Source organism: Triturus cristatus, chromosome 1_1 (genome assembly GCF_964204655.1).
Source record: "Triturus cristatus chromosome 1_1, aTriCri1.1, whole genome shotgun sequence".
Classification (NCBI taxonomy): Eukaryota; Metazoa; Chordata; class Amphibia; order Caudata; family Salamandridae; genus Triturus; species Triturus cristatus.
The window spans coordinates 1,167,739,793-1,167,760,622 of NC_140579.1; the positions used below are offsets into that span (position 1 = coordinate 1,167,739,793).

The following is a 20,830-nucleotide window of genomic DNA, read 5'->3' on the forward strand; positions in this document are numbered from 1 at the left end:
TATATGTATTTAGGCGCCAGAAGCAATTAATTCAGGTAAGAATATTTTTCAAATGAAATACTTTTGTATTTAAAAAGTCGACGCTTAGTGCAATTTTCAGAAGCTGCAACTTTATCTTACGGGAGAAAAAGCAAATGCGACATTCAGGTACAGTACAGCAGCTTACGGGACCAGTCTCCTGGAGTTAAGGTGAGTGATGGGCAAGGTCCAAGGTAGCACCAGCAGAACACCACCAGTGGCACTAGGGCAGCCGGGTGCAGGAGTGCAAAACAGCATCAGGTGCCCAGTGTTACTCTATAGGGATCAGTCTTCATGTAAAGAGGCTGCAGGCTTTGACTGGAAGGCCAGTTGGGCTGAACCAACAGGGGGGCTCAGGCCTCACGATGCTCAGGGACATGGGGACACCTTTGGTCCTTTTCGCCACAGCCCAGGGGCGACTGGTGCAGAGGTGTCTTTAGGTGTCTGGTTTTCCTTACTGGGAGCAATTGCTGTGGAGGGGCCCTGCGTGCAGCTGCTGCAGGCGACGTCGGCAAGTTCACTGCAGGCGAAAACCAGGTGGACTCAGTCTCTGGAGTGCTGGGGGACCACGGTGACACTGTTGTCCCACTTCCACTCGTTCTTGGAGTGACAGGTGCAGTGGTTTGTTGAGTAGTCCTGTTTCTGCAGCCACGATAGTCCTCTTAGGAGTCTTTATATGCCGGCAGGGGAGCAGGTCTGTCTCTTCTCTGGAAGTCTTGGTTCCTGGGTGAAGTCCTGGCAGGTCTTCCGGGCTTTGGGGACTCAACAGCTGCAGTACAAGTCATCTTTTGATGCAATAGCTGTAGTCCTCAGGGAGGCCAGCAGAGTTGGCGGCAAGTTAGTTGCGGGGTCTTCTGTTCTTGCAGTTGCGACTTCACGTCGGTCTTGATCTGGGAGTTCAGAAATCTGTCGGGGGTGGCAGGCTGGCCGAGACCAGTCAACCAACACCCCAGGGTCTGGTAGGTTTTCAGGGGGCACCTGTAAGGTGCCCTCTGTGTGCATGTACTCACAAATTCACCACTCAAATCAGGGTGGGTTTGTGAATACAAGATGTTTGATACCAAACATCCCTAATGTCAGTGACGCCATCATGCAGCTGGAGAACTAGTTTTCACCAGAGTCCAGCACTTGCGTTAAAAAGGCTCTCCTAATCGCTTGTACTGGCAGCAGTGAAACTGGCCTGCACAGGGGCATATCTACTCATGCGTACATGTCCTCATGTATGATATAGGACACCCTGCTGGAGGGGTGACTTACAAATATTACATGCAGTGTTCATGGTACACAGAAATGTGTCTCATGTCGTGTTTTCACTTTTGTTTGCACCTAAACATGCAGCCTGCCATGGCAGCCCTCATGAGTTTGATGAGGGACCCCTTAGGGTGGCACAATTCATGCTGCAGACCTTGGGGACCCATTTTAGTACCTCAGGCCCTAGGTAACAGGGGTACCATTTACTAGGGACTTACAGAGAGTACTAAAGGTATTGCCAAATTGGGAATACAATTGCACAGTTTTGGGATAAATAGATCTGGCACTCGGACCTGGTTAGCAGTAACCCAGAGCACTTCCAGTCGAAATCACATCATGTACCAGGCAAAATATGGGGGGAGACCATGTCAAAAAGGGGCATTTCCCTACAATGAAAAAGAGATTGGGTAGATGACGTTACAGGTTGGACATGGCCTTACTTTCAGAGCACCTTCGTGATCGCGAGCCTCAATACTGCAGTGCTCACTGGTTCATTCTAATGGGGTCAGTATGAGGTTTTAGGGGCTGAGTCCTGTGGAAGGGGTAGGTTTTCTCTCCATGAGTGGGGGCACCAAACCTCTAGAACGATCGCCATTAGTTGCCTAGGAGCGTTGAATGTGACTTCCCCTCATTTGATGACCTCCATGTTGGTCTGTGTGCCAACAATAAAACTGCTATGACTATCCTGGTACCATCTTGCTGCAGTGGCAGTTTTTTAGGGTATAGCCTTTCTCAGAGTTCAGGTTCTTCTTTCGTTTAGCAACACTCAGTGCTCATCCCCTGTATCATGTGCTCTGATGTAAGTGTTCTTTTCTGGTGTATCAGCAGACAATTTCCGTCTTGGTGCCAAAGACCTGATGTATTGTACCTCCATTTGTGATGCCTGTACTTCGACTCAAGTTGTGCAACTTGCCCTGATCAACTTAGTTGTCACACCACACATTCACTCTGTAAAGGCTATTTCCTGGGATGCCTCTCAGCCGATGACCCTACCAGAGCCGTCAATCAACAGTCGTATTTCAAGTCAATCGTAGCTGTCATCTGATGCTCTGTTACATTATGCCATTGGAGGAGGATGCCGTTATACCACTATCTACAGTATCTTCATTCAACTTACCGAAAAGGAAGCCAGAGTTTTGTTCCCCATCATACGCTGTTTCCGATTAGGTGACACCAGTGCACCAATGGTCTTTCTTTCAGGCACCAATAGTCTCTTTAAGGATGCTCAAATGGGAGCCTACCGGAGAGATGTTTGCCATGTTTTAGAAATGTTTTAAGCAGTTGCAAGGCATCAGTTTAAGTGTTTGCAAGCACGATCTGGGTCCGTCTGTCCTATCCAAAGCTCTGAATGGGTCTTATATTTTGAATTTAGTTGTTGGCATCATACAATAAATTTGAAGTGCGTGGATGTTCTGAGATTATCCCTTACAGGATGCATATCTGACTGTGGAACATAACTAAACTGGAGGCCTCTTGTTTACAAAAATGGTTCCCTAATCGATGTTTGTTGTCCAGACATTATTTAAAATCTCTGATTTGGGGGTTAAACTACAAACACATTCTTTCAACTGTAATATAACGTTAATATATATCATTAATATGTAGTATACGTAATTAAATGTAGTAAATCCATATACATTCTCAGAACATACACTATTGGTTATTCTGATTTGGGAAGTGATAATACTGAAAAATGCTAACCTTTTTGCTTCTTTGCAGACGATGAAAACTATGAGGTGAGCAGTGATGAGGAGGATCTTCCTTTCAAGTGCTTCATTTGCAGAGAGTCCTTCAAGAACCCAGTTATCACAAAGTGAGTAGCTTTGGTCTCAAGGCTAGAGGTAATCCGTGTTTTGGCCACAGGAAATGTCCTAACATTGTGCGCACTGATTCACATTCGGTAAAGATTACTGAAAGGATTTAATTTCCTTGTGAGATACTTTGCTGCTTGTGACATTAGATAGGAAACAGATGAGGTGATGTAACATTAAGGAGGTTGTCCATGCAACCAATGGGAGGAGGTTTAAGATATTGTACACTTATTTTATTTTAAAGCTGGACAAAGGAGCAAGATAGGCTCATAAACATAAGGTCTCTGCATCTGCAGAGAATGACAATGCTCAAGATATTCGCCCTAACCCCTAATATGTTGTACTAAGCCACTCCCACTCAGAATAATAGAGGTTTGTGACACAAGTTGGGATTTGGTACATTTCTCAGATAGGATGTCATCCCAGGCCCTTCCTTTACATTATACCAGTGGTTCCCAAACTGTGTGCCCTGGCTCCCTGGGAAACCATCAAACCTAGCCAGAGGAGCCGCACATCAAGCACTTTAATGCATTTAATGTTGAAGGGTCTGTTGGCTTCAGTTAAACTAATTAGACTTAAGCGCATGATGTCAATGATTTGCAAGTGACATGCCTATAGCTGTAAACGTAGTGGTTATTTGATGACATGTCAATGGAGATGGCCTCCATATATCACTGGATCCCCACATTACAACAATCCCAAAGTAAGCGGAAGATGCCTGAATTGTTTTGTTAGACTCGTTAATAGTTTCGTATTTTTTCCAAATGCATTTTGCACCAATGCAAGTTATCAGGAAAGTACAGTTGCCCTGTCTATTAAACACGCTAAGTATTATTAAGTAATGACGTTTGTACTTTAATCATAGGTCCTTCCAGTACACATTTCTTTCAGTACACACACATTTCCAGACAGGCCTGCTCTTTCCTTGAGCACTGGGAACGAAAACACCATATACGGCATAATGCCAACATTTGGAAGCAAGAAAGAGGGACGTTTAATAAAAAAACAATCAGAGGAATTAATTTTACTTGCTTTGATTTAGAGGCAATTTTAGGGAGTAGACAGAAAAGTAAGTGTGGGTTAAAAAAACTGTGAGTCACCCTGCTGAGACAGGTGTGTTGGCACCTATGACATGGGTAGAAATGGAAGTGCATATAAATATTCTTCAAGCGCAGAAACACTTTGGCAATGGGGCCTACATGCATAGGGGTGCTATCTAGCACTGAAAGCGGGATAAAAAAGTTTGAGAGGGTACCCTAAAAAGGCATGAGCAAAGAAGTGTAACCAGGAATATTTTATTAGAGGCCCTGCCTTAGTCATACGAAACACCCTGCGTATATGATAATAATACCTTCATCAGTTTCATCCCAATTATTTTCAGGGAGAAAAATGCAAGTACTCCAGAGGCCGGGCTTACATCCACCCTAACCTCCAAAAAAAGTAACAGTGGGGAGCCACGGACAATGCCAATGGGTCAAGGGAGCCACGGGTCTAAAAAGTTTGGGAACCACTGCATTATACCAATGTTTCAGTGTTATTTTTTTTTAGTATGACATATCTGTACCATATAACAATTATATTGTTTGTTACTTCAGTACCCTTTTTACTACCAGCACAGATATGCCATTTTCAAGCAGCTTAGACTTGAACAAAATTCCACACTTGGAGTTTAAGGGCTTGTAGGAGAGTAGGATCTGCGCTTATGTTGCCCCCACTTTTTTTCTGATGTATACACTGGTTTCTTGCTATAGTCAGGCTGGGTCCCTGCTAATCAGGGCCCCAGTCTCTCTGTTCTCTCTAAACGACTTGGAGTGCATATTAGATGCACTAGTGATTGGATACTGTGGTGCCTTATGAGCCCTTAGTATATGGTACCTCAGGTTCCAAGGGCATAGGTACTTTACAGGCCTACCAGGGGCTGAAGCATGTATTATGCCACCCCTGGGAAGCAGACTAAATCTGACACCTCAGGCCTGCTACTGCAGCCTGGGTGAGGTAGTGTTAGTGTAGCACTCTTCACAGAGGTATAGGTTCCTATATCTCACCATACACATACATATACACCTATCAGTCACCCCTATGGCAGGCCCTATCAATCCTGAGGGCAGGGTGCTTGGTTTACAATGTGAGGGGGTGCCTCTGCCTGAGCAGGGCCCCTCTGCAGCTGGCAGGGTCTATTCCCTGTGGCTGTTTGTGGATTGGGTTAAAACATATACTCTTAAGTGCATTATAACCTCCCGGTTAATGCTAACTTTGGAATGACTGCATCAAAACATGTCGTGTTTGGTGTCAAACATCTTGGAATCATACCCCCACACCAGTAACTGGTAACAGTAACTGGTGTGGGAGTATGATCCCACCCTTCTAGAGGGGATGACATGTACCTACTGTGGTAACACGGTAGAAATCTGAAAGAGCCCTGGCATCACAAAATGGATGCCACCAGCACAGACACTGGGCTGCCCTCCTGCTGCTGACCGAAACTCACAGTGGAGGAATCCCAACAATAGGCATCCTGTCACAGGGAGGTGTCACCACCTTCCAGACAGGATTTAGTGTATTGGAGCTGGGTGGGTGCACTCTTAGAGTGGAGGAGTGTGGCTCAATGGTTAGAGCGGCAGACCCTGAAGCAGAGTTCTGGCCAGGGACCAGGGTTCGATTCCCGCCTCGGCGGGGCTCGGGCTCAATTTCCTCGGACCTGTCTATTCTCGCCTCGGTGCCTATTCTAATCACGAGCCCCACGCTGCAACTCTGGGCAATAGCTTGCTTAGCCTCCACACCGGCCCCAACAGCGCTAAGGATGCCTGGCTTCACCCTGGGGGTGCCCAGGAGTGGACACTTCACAGGGAAACCCAGGAGGGGTTCCACAGCGGTATGAGTATCAGCGCCAGGAAACCGCAAAGGCGACACCGAAAGGTGGCCGTCTGGTGACAGTGCGCTCTATAAGTACCTTGACATTTACATTTACATTTAGAGTGCTTTGAAGTCCTGCACTGGGGAGCAGTAGGCTCCTCTGTGCATATGCCAGCTCAATCCGGTTCAGGGGCTACCAGCCCCTGCTCTGGCGCGAAACTGGACAAAGGGTAGTGGGTGTAACCATCCACCCCCCTGACCCTCCTAGAGGAGTGGTCATAGAGCTAGTCCCTCCCTTTCTTTCACTATAAGATAGGTACACCTTGCCATTGCAAGTTAGATAACCCCTGGACGATGCTTTACAAGAAGAATCCTGGCCCTTCTGTAAAAAAAGGGCAGGATGGGCAATCAGCAAACGACATAACCTTAAGTATTGCCCGGCGGTAATCGCCTCTTATACCATTCGATGATTAACCAACAAAAGAGGCAGGCGCTGGAGACTGGAAGGCAGGAAACAAAGTTTTATTCTCTCCGGAGGAGAACACATCAGATCAGACCAACAGGGAATCTTCTCGAGGTGCTCTCCCCACATCTCTGAGGCCTGGCCTCTTATACACAGGTTTATTGCTTTAATACATTCTTGTTGAGACTTTGATGTACGGAAAGGCATCCTTGGAATCCCCACTTCAAGCTTGTTCCCACACATATCTACAGTAGAAGTCCCCACCCCACCCATAGTAGGAGATGGCTATCACAAAGCTGGACATTCCGCCAATTCCTGGGGGTGTGTGCGACTGGTCGGGTCTCAGGGGGTGGGGTGTGGATCTACTGTAATCCCTTTGATGTGGGGTGTCTCCCTTACAGTAGGGGCAATAAACTGCATCCGTAGGGCTAGGTGATGGCCTGGGATCGGTTCGGACAATCGGGCGCAGAGGAAGGGGGTTATCAAAAGGATGTATGACCATGTATGGGATAAAAGGAGGTGTTGGTCAGGCGCGGGATGTGGTTCCATGGCAGGGTCACGCAGAAGGAGGGGGTTTATGGCCCATGTATGAGAGAGCGGGGGAAGCCAGCGCGAGGGGGGATGTTCGCAGCGCCAGAGGGACGCGCTGGCGATCGGCAATGAGCGGGGAGAGGGGTCATGGTGTAAAAAAAATGGCCGCCATGTGTTTCTGCGTGCGGCGCTGGAGAGAGACAAGATGGCGCAGATAATGTTCAGTTACGAACTAAATTTCCACAGTCCTCCCTTTTAACATATCTCGCCAGCTTGTTTAGTTCGGATCTATCCCCATAATACCACGTACTTCTACATCATACAGGGCTTTCATTCGTTCTGCTTCAAAGTTCAGAGTCTTTTAGGACAGACAGGAATGATCTGGCACAATTGTACATAATTTCATGTAGTTGAGGTGATAGGCGAGGAGGTGGTGCATACAAACTTACATCAGCTGCGACATATGTCAGACCCGGAGATAGGAGGAGGGAAGCTCGCTTGAACACAAACAGGATACCGAAAAAAATGTTCTTGCAAAACAAGGAATATCACGTGCATTACTTAAGGCCTAGACTTCGTGTGGATCAAACTAGACAGCATAGTCATGTGCACGGCTGATGTTATACAATTGTCATTATACAAAGTTAATGTTTCTTAACTATCAGTGTACAGTTGGAAGTGACCGATGTAATATCATGAAAACTCGATTGGAAGATAGTCAATACGAAAGCGGTTGGGAGATGAATTCAACTCAACATGAGTTACAGTCAGGGAAGGGAGTTCTTCTTTCCAGTGTCCTATTATAGCGAGCCATCACTGGTAAGCTCTCATTGTTCTTCTTCTTTCGTTGGCACTGTTGAGCACCGGCGGTGGAGCTAAGGTCCAGCTCAAATCCATGTTTTCACGTTGCAGGGTGTGACCATTCTTTGCTCTCGGATCACAGTCCTGTTTTGTCCTGTTCCCTAACTGATCTTATCATAGGTACCTTGAGGCGGGGTACCCGCATTTCGTTCTTCTTTTGTCAAGTCAGGTTCAAAATCCCATATGGAAAAGAGGGGGGGGGGATAGGGGCGTGCTTTTGGGAGGCCGAGGGAAGAGGGGGTGGAGTGGGATCGGATCAAAAAGCGGACCAAGGAGAGCAGAATCTTTTAGCACTGAGCCCATCAATCGGGCTCGATGGGCTGGGACTACAGGCACGAGCTGATCAGTGAGCGGGGGCTTCGGGATAGCCCTTCTTTCTATCGCTTTCCATGCTGAGAATGGTGCCTCGTCCCGCATCTTTTTGCTCCGTGGCTCCCCCTTGGTCGAGGCCATAGATGTTCCATGATCCGCAGCCAGGCTGTGCGTCACGTCCGACCCCTCTCCTCCGTTGACCGCACGTTATCTTTGAATGAGTACAAGAAACAAAATCTTCGAGAACTGGTAGGGAAGACGTTTACACACTTAATTCTCTCTCCCGACCCCAAGTAGTCGGCGAAACGTTTATCGGTCATTCTATCGTGCATGTCTATTAACTCTTATGTAGGTGTATGCTACTAACTCATTAATCATTGCTGTGGTGCGGGTTTGCGAGTGTTCCTGCAAATTTCCATCATCACGTCTGCTAGGTGTTGATTCCTGTAGCTTATAGACATGGCAAGGAGTCTGACATCTATCAACTTCCTGGTCTATCAAAATTCGAACCAGCTTCTCCGGTAGAGACTCGTCTTTCTAACACAAGCCCTGTTGATTCATACTTTTCCCCAGGGACTGCTAAGTTTATGGAAAAAGTGCGAGGCGCTACTGTCATGGGCTCACAAATCTGTTTCGGGGAGGAACACAAACTAAACATTTTTCTTGCTGGAGACAATAGTTAACCTTTATCAGTTTAGGCGATGTATCTTTAAAAACAAGGTCATCCGCTGTATTGCTTAAAATATCCAGGGACGGCTAGTACAGAACTGGGACTATTCTGAAAGGACGGGGTCCTTAGACGCTCTATTTCTGTGCAATGGGCAGGGCGATTCTGAGCGAAGGAGGTGGAGTCGTTAGAGCCCTAAAACAACAAAAACCACTGACATATAGTTCCCGTTATAAGGGCCAGATTGGGAGACATCAGTCGTCTCACCTGTCCTTTCTTTCTCCATTTTTACAGAAAGGAGAGGTAGTAGTGTGGCAAAAATACGGTCGTTTTGCTTCTGTCAATTTGTTCGAACACTGTCGTGTTTAGGCCAATTATGCATATACTGACGAGGTACAGTGTCGTCATCTATTCAAAAAGAGGGCAAAGGAGCTTTCAGCGAGAGAGAGGGAGAGAGAGAGAGAGAGAGAGAGAGAGAGAGAGAGAGAGAGAGAGAGAGAGAGAGAGAGAGAGAGAGAGAGAGAGAGAGAGAGAGAGAGAGAGAGAGAGAGAGAGAGAGAGAGAGAGAGAGAGAGAGAGAGAGAGAGAGAGAGAGAGAGAGAGACGTGCGCATCAAGTAGGCTATTTGGTACACGTACGACATAAAACGAGAGAGAGAGAAACGTGTACGGTAATAGGTTACTTGGTGTACACACAACATAGGGCAGCACGGGTCACTTTTACGTATAAAAAAAACACAAGCTGGGGGAAAACATAAATTCAACGTTCACGTACACACAAATACTGGATAGGGTGTAACAGTACATACATCAAGCACAGAAACCTAAGACGAAGACACAGAGCTATATTGGGTAAGGGGACCTTTCCTTTCCTATCCTTTTTTCTATGCGTGCTGCGTATTTTCAGTATTTTCCGTAATTCATTTTTGGGGGGGGGGGTCGGACCTTTTACTCCCCTCCCTTTCTGGGCAATTTTGTTGGAGGCCTCATTTTTGAAAAATACTTACTCCTCTTTTTCCGGCCGGACATTAGTCCAGTCGTGTTTATACTCACGGTGGAGCCTTCCGACCCCTGGGCAGGCGGTGATCCAAACTGAGGCAGAGGAGGAGTATCGGTCGGACGTTCAATGGTACAACTCTTATTTTCTAAGTGGATGGAAGAAGAAGTGGTGAATCTAAAACATGCCAGTATCCCTAACTTCTGGGCTGAGGGGGGGGGGGGTTTCGAATGAACCCCGACCTGCGGTATTCTTAACTTCTCTTAGTTCGTCAGCACAAAAATCGACTCACTGGTGGTACATTTTGGGTCATCGGTTGGAGTTGCGTTCATCGTACTGAAATGATCCTTCGAGTTTCTGGCCTAAGTCACCCTCCAATTTACTAGCTTCCGGGAGAGGGAGAGTTGTTTCTTCAAACGGGGAGTTACCATATTCGGGTTTATTTTCCCATCTCCTTGATCGATAGGCAAGCATTTCAGTCATACAAAGACGTTCTCTCCAGTGACCCAGGCATACGCAATACATACACATTCATACCGTACAATCAGGGCACGTACGCACAGTCCTACCATACAGTTTTTCACGTTCTCAGTGATGGTCTGCACTCCACGCACCATCTCACAGCGCTTGTCTATGTCTTTCCCTACATGGAGCACGGTGCGGTCCATGTCCACTCCATTCATCAGTCGGAACTCCGATGTAACCTACAGAGAAGAAAAGAAGGGGGGGGGGCAGCATTCAAAGCACATCAGCGCGCATAAACACGGAAAAGTTCTACTTACCACGTACCAGACTAGCTGCAGGAACGTATAATACCACAGATCTTGACTATCCTTTTCGCATTGTACTATACCCTTCCTTTCTACCATACCAAAAATGCTTTATTTTATTTGTCCCTAAATTCGAGTTCCCTCTTCGTGCATTTGTTTCTCAATTAGTCGTATATTATGGGACAAAATACCATACCTTACATTCGGCAGATACCTTAAGTTACAGTCAACCATTTTCTAACAACTCTGGAAAAAGACAGGTGTGATGGATACAAATTTTCACTGATCCAAAATTCAGGAAAAGGGTCTGCATTATCTGTCTTCTAGTGTTTGGGAATGACAGCCGTTATTCAAAACCTTACCAGCCTAGGCGATTGTTATGACGCTGATTCCATAATTCCTTCGAAAACCCTTTATTGTGAGAATGTCAATATACAAATATGGGCCTACAACCGTATAGGCTGGCCACGGTGCAAGAGGCGTCGAGTATCATGAGCAACACTACCTTAACGCAAAATAAAAATAATCAATAATGAGAAGACCAGCATCAATAAGGTTGTTCGCATGCCCATTCAGTACCCTCCTCGTTCCCCGCCCGCCATCTGCAAAAAAAGAGAAAAAGAGACCGTATACATATCCCTTAACGTCAACGCCAAGTAACCTGGAATGCCATAAGGAAGTGTAGGCCCCTCCTACATCGGCGCCATTTTGGGACGAGGTCGGGTGGGTCCAGGGTACAGTCTAAATGTTTCCACTAACTAACGGTTGGACCAGAATCCCTTTCGGCAGTCCAAAAATCTTCATTAACGCCAACAGAGAGAACAGACAGCATGAATCGTGACTCGAAGGTGGGGAAAGCGAAGTTGTTTCCTACCGGATCATGCTGAGATTCCACCAGAACTGATTCGGGTTGGTAGACTACAGTGTCTTCTGGTAATTCAAACAGAAGCTGGCGTCAGCATGAGTGCACCACCATCTCGCAGCAACGCCGTGGTCCTTTCGGAGAGCGAGACAGCAGGCGTGTCTCTCCGCCGATGCCCTGAATCAGTCTCTCTCACGGCACCAAACGGGGACAGGGTGGCTGCCGCCCGGGGCAAAGGCAAGTTAATGTGGAATGATCGAGCAATAGTGGCGGTTGCCCCCACCGGAAGTCCGCGGGAGTCGAGGGCCAATGACTCCCGTAGAATCTGCAAAGCTGAGAGGACGTCTTCAAGGGCGCGGTCCACGCCCGAGCAGGCAAGCTTCCGAGTTCCAAGGTAGCCCAGAGCCATCTTAGTGGACCAGGCCCGAATCCGAAGAGCCGGCCGCCATTTTTGAGAGTCGTGTGGCAGCAGCAGTTCTCCACCACAGCCACCGGAGTGGGTCCCCCGGCCAACCAACTGCGCGAGCCCACTTCTTGGGTGAAACGCCAATGGAAAACTTGGTGCAGAAAGGAACTTCCGCCTGGGTGGTCGTCCGGCAGGTGAAACGTTAATGGCTGCCCTGCTGCAGCTGGCCGGTGAGTGAAGCGTTAAGGGGTGCTCTACTGCTACTGGTGAGCCTCCACCTGGGGAGGCGGGGGAGGCCCGTTCGCGTCGCCTCCCCCCAGGGCACCCCACGCCGTCTTTTGGCGCTGCATTGTAGGACAGCCAGGCCAGCACAACAACTTGTTGGACACCACCTCGATGCCGTCCGGGTCTCGGCGCATCGTGTTGCCTCCGGCCTCTTCGCACAACGGTCCGCTACTGATGCCGCCTCACAGGCGGATGGATTTTGTAGGCCCTTTTTATAGCCCAAAGCCGACTAAAAGACAGCAATGTTGCTACTTTGAAGAAGGAGGGGCGGGGACTGTGTCGCGCGGATGGTGAGTGCTTTGGGATGGATGTTGCAGCAGGCTGCCATGTAAATAGTTGTTTAAAAGAGTGTTTTAACGTGTTTACCCTGTTGGAGCGTTGCCTATACCTACAAGTTTATTAAAGCGTTTTAGTCATACTACTTTGTTGGAGTGTTGTACATATTTGTAATCTGGCAACGAGCACAAGGATGTTACTGCATAACCAGAAAAAGACATAGCCCAATTGTGCGCGATCTAGCCCAGTTCGGCGACGCCGATGGTGGGTATCAGCAGACTTCCATTTGTGTGGGGTTTTGTCGTTTTTATTGGACGTGGAGGGTGGTAGGGCAGACATGCTTAGGCAGCGAGAGCGGCGGGGCCGAGCTACCTCGTGGCCATCTCGACCGTGAGCTTGGCTCCTTTCTCTAGTTTCATATTTTTCGCGAAGGGCTATTTTCCTAGTGTTTCTTATTTTTGCAGGGTCAAAAGGATCCCATCAGTGGCCTACTGGTTTTGCTCGATTCCTTTTGTTTTTCTATAGCGATTTTTATGCCATAGTTTGCTAGGAAGGTACAGCGGCTAGTCCGTATTTTATATATGTGTCCTCTTTATTAGGGGTGCCCTCCGGTGGGGCCGGACGAGCTACCTCTAATAAGCGGTCCGGGCGGAACCAACTATCAATCAGTGGGGAGAAGATAGGCATGACGGGTTACAACGGGGACAAAGGTCTGCACTACCTATCTTTTCACTGCTTGCAAAGACTAGACAGAATATTTCTATTCTACGTTATTTGCAAACAGAGAATATCTCAAAAGAACTAGATCCAAGTAACCAATCAGTGGGGAGAAGATAGGCACGACAGATTACAAAGGGGGACAAAGGTCCGCGTTATCTATCCTTCACTATCTGCAAAGGGAGAGAGACTATTTCTATCCCTCATCGTTTGCAGACAGGGAATGCCTCAAAAAGGAGCTACTCTGATAATCAAAGAAAAAGGGAGCTACCCTGACAATCAATCAAACAATCAGTGGGGAGAAAAGATAGGCACGACAGATTACAAAAGGGGGACAAAAGTCCGCGTTACCCACCCTTCACTGTCCACAAAGGAAGATAGAGTATTTGTACTCTTCCTCGTTTGTAAGCAGCGAATGTCTCAAAGAACCATCATCGTTTCGCAATTTGTCGTTCTTACACGACCTTACCCGGACCGCATGGGCTGTTTCTCGTCTTCCGCCTCCAGCGCCCGATCGTCCTCTATTCTCCGTATTTGCCGCGGCACTCCTGATGGTTCCCAGTCAGGCCCCGTAGATCACTCGAGAGAGGTCGGTTCGGAACCAGTGAAGTTCGGATGATCGGCTGCCAGACGAGGGTCTATCAGGCAGGAGCTCTTCCGATCGTTGCAGTCGTTCACTCTGTCGTCGGGACCTCTCCCACTGGATCCACGTGTCGCTGATGGGCCCCACGCTTGGGACGCCAATTGTAAAAAAAGGGCAGGATGGGCAATCAGCAAACGACATAACCTTAAGTATTGCCCGGCGGTAATCGCCTCTTATACCATTCGATGATTAACCAACAAAAGAGGCAGGCGCTGGAGACTGGAAGGCAGGAAACAAAGTTTTATTCTCTCCGGAGGAGAACACATCAGATCAGACCAACAGGGAATCTTCTCGAGGTGCTCTCCCCACATCTCTGAGGCCTGGCCTCTTATACACAGGTTTATTGCTTTATTACATGTGATACATTCTTGTTGAGACTTTGATGTACGGAAAGGCATCCTTGGAATCCCCACTTCAAGCTTGTTCCCACACATATCTACAGTAGAAGTCCCCACCCCACCCATAGTAGGAGATGGTTATCACACAGCTGGACATTCCGCCAATTCCTGGGGGTGTGTGCGACTGGTCGGGTCTCAGGGGGTGGGGTGTGGATCTACTGTAATCCCTTTGATGTGGGGTGTCTCCCTTACAGTAGGGGCAATAAACTGCATCCGCAGGGCTAGGTGATGGCCTGGGATCGGTTCGGACAATCGGGCGCAGAGGAAGGGGGTTATCAAAAGGATGTATGACCATGTATGGGATAAAAGGAGGTGTTGGTCAGGCGCGGGATGTGGTTCCATGGCAGGGTCACGCAGAAGGAGGGGGTTGATGGCCCATGTATGAGAGAGCGGGGGTGGCCAGCGCGCGGGGGGATGTTTGCAGCGCCAGAGGGACGCGCTGGCGATCGGCAATGAGCGGGGAGAGGGGCCATGGTGTAAAATAAAATGGCCGCCGTGTGTTTCTGCGTGCGGCGCTGGAGAGAGACAAGATGGCGCAGATAATGTTCAGTTACGAACTAAATTTCCACACTTCGACGTTCCACTACCTTTGGAAGACAGAAGAATCTCCCTTGGAGTCAAGGAGTGACTCCCCTGCTTGGCAGGCACCAAAACTTGAAACAACGGTCGCAAACTTTCCCGCTCCTGCCGGAGTCTGAAGTCCCTGCTGCCCCAGAAGCAGATTTCCTGACCTCTCGTCGGCCATTTTGAGTCCCCAGTGAAGCTGTGGCGTCTGGACCCCACGAGTGACGAGGAACTGCAATACCTGGGAACCGTGCACTATTGTCGAACTTGTGCTTTGGACCATTTGTGGCCCAAGCCTCCAGCAGGTTTTGCAGCAAAAATCAGAGGCCTACCACGTCCAGAGTGACCGTGGGCTCTTGTGAAGCATTTCCTCAAGAGGCATCTTCGCGATCCCTTGCCTGTTGGCTAGTGGGTCCCCCGAAGACTTTCTTATCGATTCAAAGGGCTCCCCTGGTTGCTCCAGGCCTGCCCTCACTCACCCTCGCTGGGTGAGTCCCTCAGACCTTGCTGGTCTGCACCATCGACTTTCTTCACTCTACACGAGACTTGCTTTTGCCAAGGCTTGTTAGCTCCAATCCGGTTGCCGACACTGCCATCAGCTGGACCTCGTGAGCAAAGAGTCAAAACACCATCGACGACCTGAAATCACCCAACATCCGTGGGCATCCATTTTCCTGGCCCCGGGTCACTGGCAAGTGACTGTGAACACTGTCCCTTCAATTTTCAGGTCTTCTACATCTTGAATCCAGCCTTGGATTCCACCAGACACTTCTTCAGTCGCCGCAAGCAGCAATTCTTCTTTGGTCTCCTTAGAAAACAACGACGCGACCCGACACCAAAAGACACCTATGCACCCGGCTTCCCTGGGTGAGGTAACTCGTGCACTCCGGTGCCCTAGTGTGTGTTGGCCCTCGAATTACTTACCTTGTAAGTGGCTTGCTTGTAGACTTCCTCAAAGTACCCTAAAACTTTAAAAATCAAACCGCGACTTGCTCCATTGTAATCAATAGGGAACCTGCGTCTGTGTTCTCACACTGCACGCGTCTCCCGTGGGTTGGTTACTTACCTGCTATCACTGCAGTCGTGAAGCCCAAGCGATTCTACAGGCCCTAGGCCTTGTCATTCTGCAAGTCGACTTTCCTAAACCTCTTTTTTAGTATATGGTCTGGTACGCCCCTAGGGCCCCAGCCATATTTGGGCTTAACTTATTGTGAAACGTTGATATTTGAATGTGTTCCTGGCTTCTAATCTCATAAAGAGATTAGTAGAGTGTGTCTAGAAATAAATACATATATATTTGATATATACCTTTGTGGTGTCCTTTCATTTGGTAATTCAAGAGATTATAAGGTAAAACAAGCTGCTTTACATTCCTCTGAGACTTAGCCTGAAGGGTGCTCTCCACAGCTACCACTAGGATAGCTTTCTTTAAAAGGTTGTCTTAAACCTATCTACCATAAGAGTCGAATTGGACTGGTGCAAGGTGGCCACTATAACTAGTGACCAGCATATGCCAGGCCAACTTCTCACAGGGCTCTAAATGTATTCCCAATTTTTAAGCTAAATGTAGATTGATTTTACATAAATCTAAATACATTTGCCTGCCATGGATTTATTCACTGACTTTGATAATGTTGATATACTGGCTTTATAATGCCTACATTATTAGTTGAATTAGGGAGCACAGGCTTAATTTGAGGCGTAATGCTTCGGCTCCTACCATACTCTGCATATTCGGAACCTTATGTAGCACATTACCGTCAAATGAAATCTGCTGGTGTTTCTAAAAACAAAGGGGGTTGATCACAAGTAACAATCAGTGCCGCCTTTGTCAAATAAATATTCACTAATGGTGTGAATGTGTATGTTCCATATTTGATGTTGGATCTACACAAACCAGCCAATGCCACTAGTTCCCTGAAAAATTCATATCTAGTAAAATTCATGGGTGCCTCTAATTTCTCACCTGCATACTTGTATGATATTACCCTTTCAATTGCTATGCTGAAAACATGCCAATTAAGTGAAGCCTTATTCCTTCTGAACTGCATGACCTTAGTTGTGGTTCCATTTATGGTAAGTTCATTCATTAGGCTGTAAAGTTCTAAAGCCTTCAATTGCCATTGCAGACCAATGGGTGTATGATAGTTAATGACCAAGTCTTTAGCTTAAAGTAGGTAGTTGATTGGTGAACTGTTGATTATTGGATTATTTCCATTAGCTTTCAACAGGGTAGAAGGTGATCGCGTATAAGCAGTGAGAACAATACCAGCATGGGTATGCTTGAGACTGTTATGCATGATTCCCTTCACAGAGCATTCATCTTTCAAGGCCTACATTGACTTGAGCCCATGTAATTGTATGCAGTCCAATTAAAAAAAAAAGTAGACCACTGGGGCTACCCTGCCTGGCTATCGTGGCCCAGATCAATTGACAATCCAACACATCAAACATCAACAAACAAATGTATAAGCCACCCATACTAACTGATACACAGTTAATATAATCCAACATTAAGATATAATGTATGGTTGATTGCTCTAATTTAAACCCACGATGTTTCCTGGGTATCATTAAAGTAGTCTTTAAGCTAATCATTGACTTCCCCTAGCAATAAACTCGAAAAGATTTTTAACCAAGTGTCGAGGAGAGAGATGAGGAAACACGATGCTCCGTTGTCACTTTTACAGTTTGTTTTTTTAAACCTTGCGAAATTAGTATACCCAGACAAAATCATGGTCTGATACCAATCTTTCTTATATAGTTGAAATAAGGGCATAGGAAATTTACCTATAAATCTGGATCATTCTTATAGACTACATTGCGGATGCGATCAGGAACAGTAGTCTTACTCGTTTTTAGATTATAAATTACCTCCATAATTTCTGTCGGGCTAATGGGTTGGAGTCAAAATTCTCATCACTCGTGCCTATTTCTTCAATATCGTCCAAAGGCACAGTTAATGATGCATAAAGTTGAGCCAACTATGATTTCCACTGTAACAGCCATAACAAGCTCGCAAAACATATTGGAATCGTTTTTTAATCACATTAGTTATTGTTTTATATCAGAAACAATGCTATGACAGTACATCTGTATGTACAGGAGCAATATCTAATGAGTTCCCTTAAAGTAACAATGCATTGATACATATTTCAACAGTTAGTCTCTATATTCTCTTAGTAAATCCATGTGATAAACTTGATTCAGTGTGTCATGCAGAGGGAATAACACATCTTCAAACAAGCTATTCGGCATATCACATCATTCTTGCAAATCTTCTAGCAACGTTACATATTTTCTTACAATATGCATCCGATTCTTTTTATCTTGCAGCCACTCCTTTCCATCCTTTTTCCACAGCTCTAGAGATGGGCCTTGCAGTTGCAGCCAATATATCATTAGTCTTCTTTCACTATCTTTAATCGACTATCAACCGATAGCCATAAAAGCACAATCATTAAAAAGACCATTACGTCATGCTAAAACATTAAAACACATACATATATGTTAACCATAACAGTTTTAAAACAATTTTAAAACAAAATATGAAAATCCCACGCAAAATGATCATTAATAAGACCAGACATTCAAATTCATTACTCCTATAGTCTTATTATTTTCCTCTCGTCAATTGCTTTCAGAATGTACAGTGCAACACTATAGCTAGCCAAGGGGTCTCCTAATCTCATCATAAAAATCATAGCCTCCTTACATGACCTAATATTATGGGTAATAAATAATGGCTTTAAATAAAACCGCCTTAGATTCTCCTAAAATGTACACAGCAACATAAAGTGCAACGTGCTCTGCTAACTTAGACTGTCACAAGGGCATACATAATCTGCGGGCGGGTGTAACTGCATAGTAGGAAAGGCTACAAGAAAATGTACAATGCCACATCTAAACCTCGTTAGAGCATATCGATGTTGTCCGAAGGCAACCTGCGAAAGGTAATTACTAGTAAGCGTATCGGTGCTACATGACATATATTGGGAGACAGTTGATTTGTTCTTTTCAATCAATACCCTTGAATCCATCCTATTTTCTAACAAGCATTGGCATAGCCAATAGGTCTCGCCTTTGGGACCTTATAAGTGTTTAGCCATGCAACACTTAACCCCTTCCATGCCCATGACGGAACGGTTCCGTCATGAGCATCGGTTGCGCTGTGCTCATGACGGAACCGTTCCGTCATGGCCCCGCCCGCGCTCGAACCCTTCAGCACCGCGGGGGAATTCCCGCCGCGCTGAAGGGGTTAATGGTGTTGCTCCAAGGATATTGTGCTGGATAACTAAACACTTATAAGGTCACAAAGGCGAGACCTATTGGCTATGCCAATGCTTGTTCTAATAGACAATATCAGTGGGCCAAAATATATAATCATAGTACTTTGAAACATGTGTAACATAATTCCTTTACGCAAGTGACAGACAGGTACCATTATATCCTGACAGTGGAAGCATCAACCCAGAAAATGCCTGTGAGACGACTGGCAGAAACTCGAATCCAGGAAAGGGATAGCACAATGACATTGTGCTTCACTATACACACATCCTGTAGTAAAAGAGTGCCTATGCAGTGCCAGCACGGTCTTTCAGGTGTTTGCTGTGGCAGACACGCCCCCCCTACACAAGAGTAGTAGTTAGCATACTATGATTCACTTTTACAGTACAGAGACCCCAGCACTCCCCAGGAGCCTTTATGGAGTGAGTGTAAACTTGCCTTCCCCAGCATCCAAGTGATTTGTTGCTCCTTTCCACAGGCAACACAGCATTAATGGATTCAGCTACATGTGGACAGATGGAAGGCCTTAACAGGTGAAGAAAGTCGACCTGGGGAGGTTGCAGCAAAATCACAGGGCAGACCCTTTAATCCCTGAACTGAGTGGAGAGCAGAGAAGTAAGTAGGCTCTTTATGTACTTGAGGGTGAAATCATTTTCTTATAAGTCAGAGGGTGGTAGTAGGAGTGAGACAACTACGTTGAGTTTTACTTGGCCAGAGATCCTGTAAAACATACTGACTACATAAAGTTTGTTTTTATAGAGATTCTCAGTCTGAATTCGGGCATTAGTTTAGTTTACAGCGAAGATAACGGAACATAGTTGCTGGATAGCTGTATTGGTTTTAATGCTCATTTTATAATAGGTTCTGCCTGCATCAGCTACGACTTGGTTGTATCAGGGAGCTCATGGTGTATAAGTTATGGCTTGCAGTACATGTGGTTCGGCACTGGGTACACTGTTGCAGAGACCTTTTCAGTAGATATGGAAGGCCAGGCCAACCACCATGCCCTTACAGACTGGAATTATGAATATGGCAAATATAGAAAAGGTCAGCAGAGCGAAGCAATCAATGATTAAGCGGGCAGCAAAGAAAGGGAGGAAGAATGTTTAGCAGCACTGACTATGAGGACATATGAAAAGACAAGGGTGGGATGGATTTGCCGCAGAGAGGTACATGGGGAGGGAAACAAAAGAGCAAGTACCACGGTGGAAATGGTGGAAGAGTCTGACAAGAATGATAAAGAGTGTTTAATAGTGGCAGCGACAGCTGATCATCTCTTTACAAAGATAGAGGCAAGCATTAATTCAGAAGAAGTTGACAAGACAAACTTTAGCATGCAGGTAAATGTCTGCCAATAAAAGTCAGAAAAAGGTAATATAGGAAACTGGTCATTGGCTTAATGGAATTCCAAGACGTGTTCAGCATGCGAAGAAGCAATGGGTGATGAGTGACAAAAGAGAAGAAAAGTATGCCTAAAAGAAAGGAAAGTATTGCAAGGAAGAATAGGATGGGAGGTACTGCAGTAAAGCAGCAGGAGAACGGTGTCCAAAGGGAGGGAACATGTACAACAATGTTTTAATATGAAATTAATTCTATATTGTTCACTCATGCGCTACTAGTAAAGAAAAAAAATTATATTTATATGGAACTACTGAGAGAAAAACACCAATTGGTATTAGACTGCTAAATTAACAAAAATGTTCTGTGAATTTTTCTTTTTATTAAATAAGGGAATAAGCTGTTGTATTCAAGTAACGCACAGAGAAGGCCTTAAAGTGAAGAACAAAGATTACTACGTTCCTAAAGAATTGACCACACATGAAGGACTGCATAAAAAGAAAACAAAAAGTTATTTTCTG

At 46.2% G+C, this 20,830-nt stretch overlaps 1 protein-coding gene across 1 annotated transcript in view; it reads left to right on the forward strand.

Annotated features, from left to right (window-relative positions):
- LOC146871801 (uncharacterized) overlaps nucleotides 1-20,830 on the forward strand; it is a gene marked incomplete at its 5' end in the record, with an annotated part of 718,460 nt that overhangs the window by 531,538 nt on the left and 166,092 nt on the right. The window contains 2 exons of the mRNA XM_085651438.1: nucleotides 2,989-3,082; nucleotides 19,450-19,586. The remainder of the gene's footprint in view (nucleotides 1-2,988; nucleotides 3,083-19,449; nucleotides 19,587-20,830) is intronic.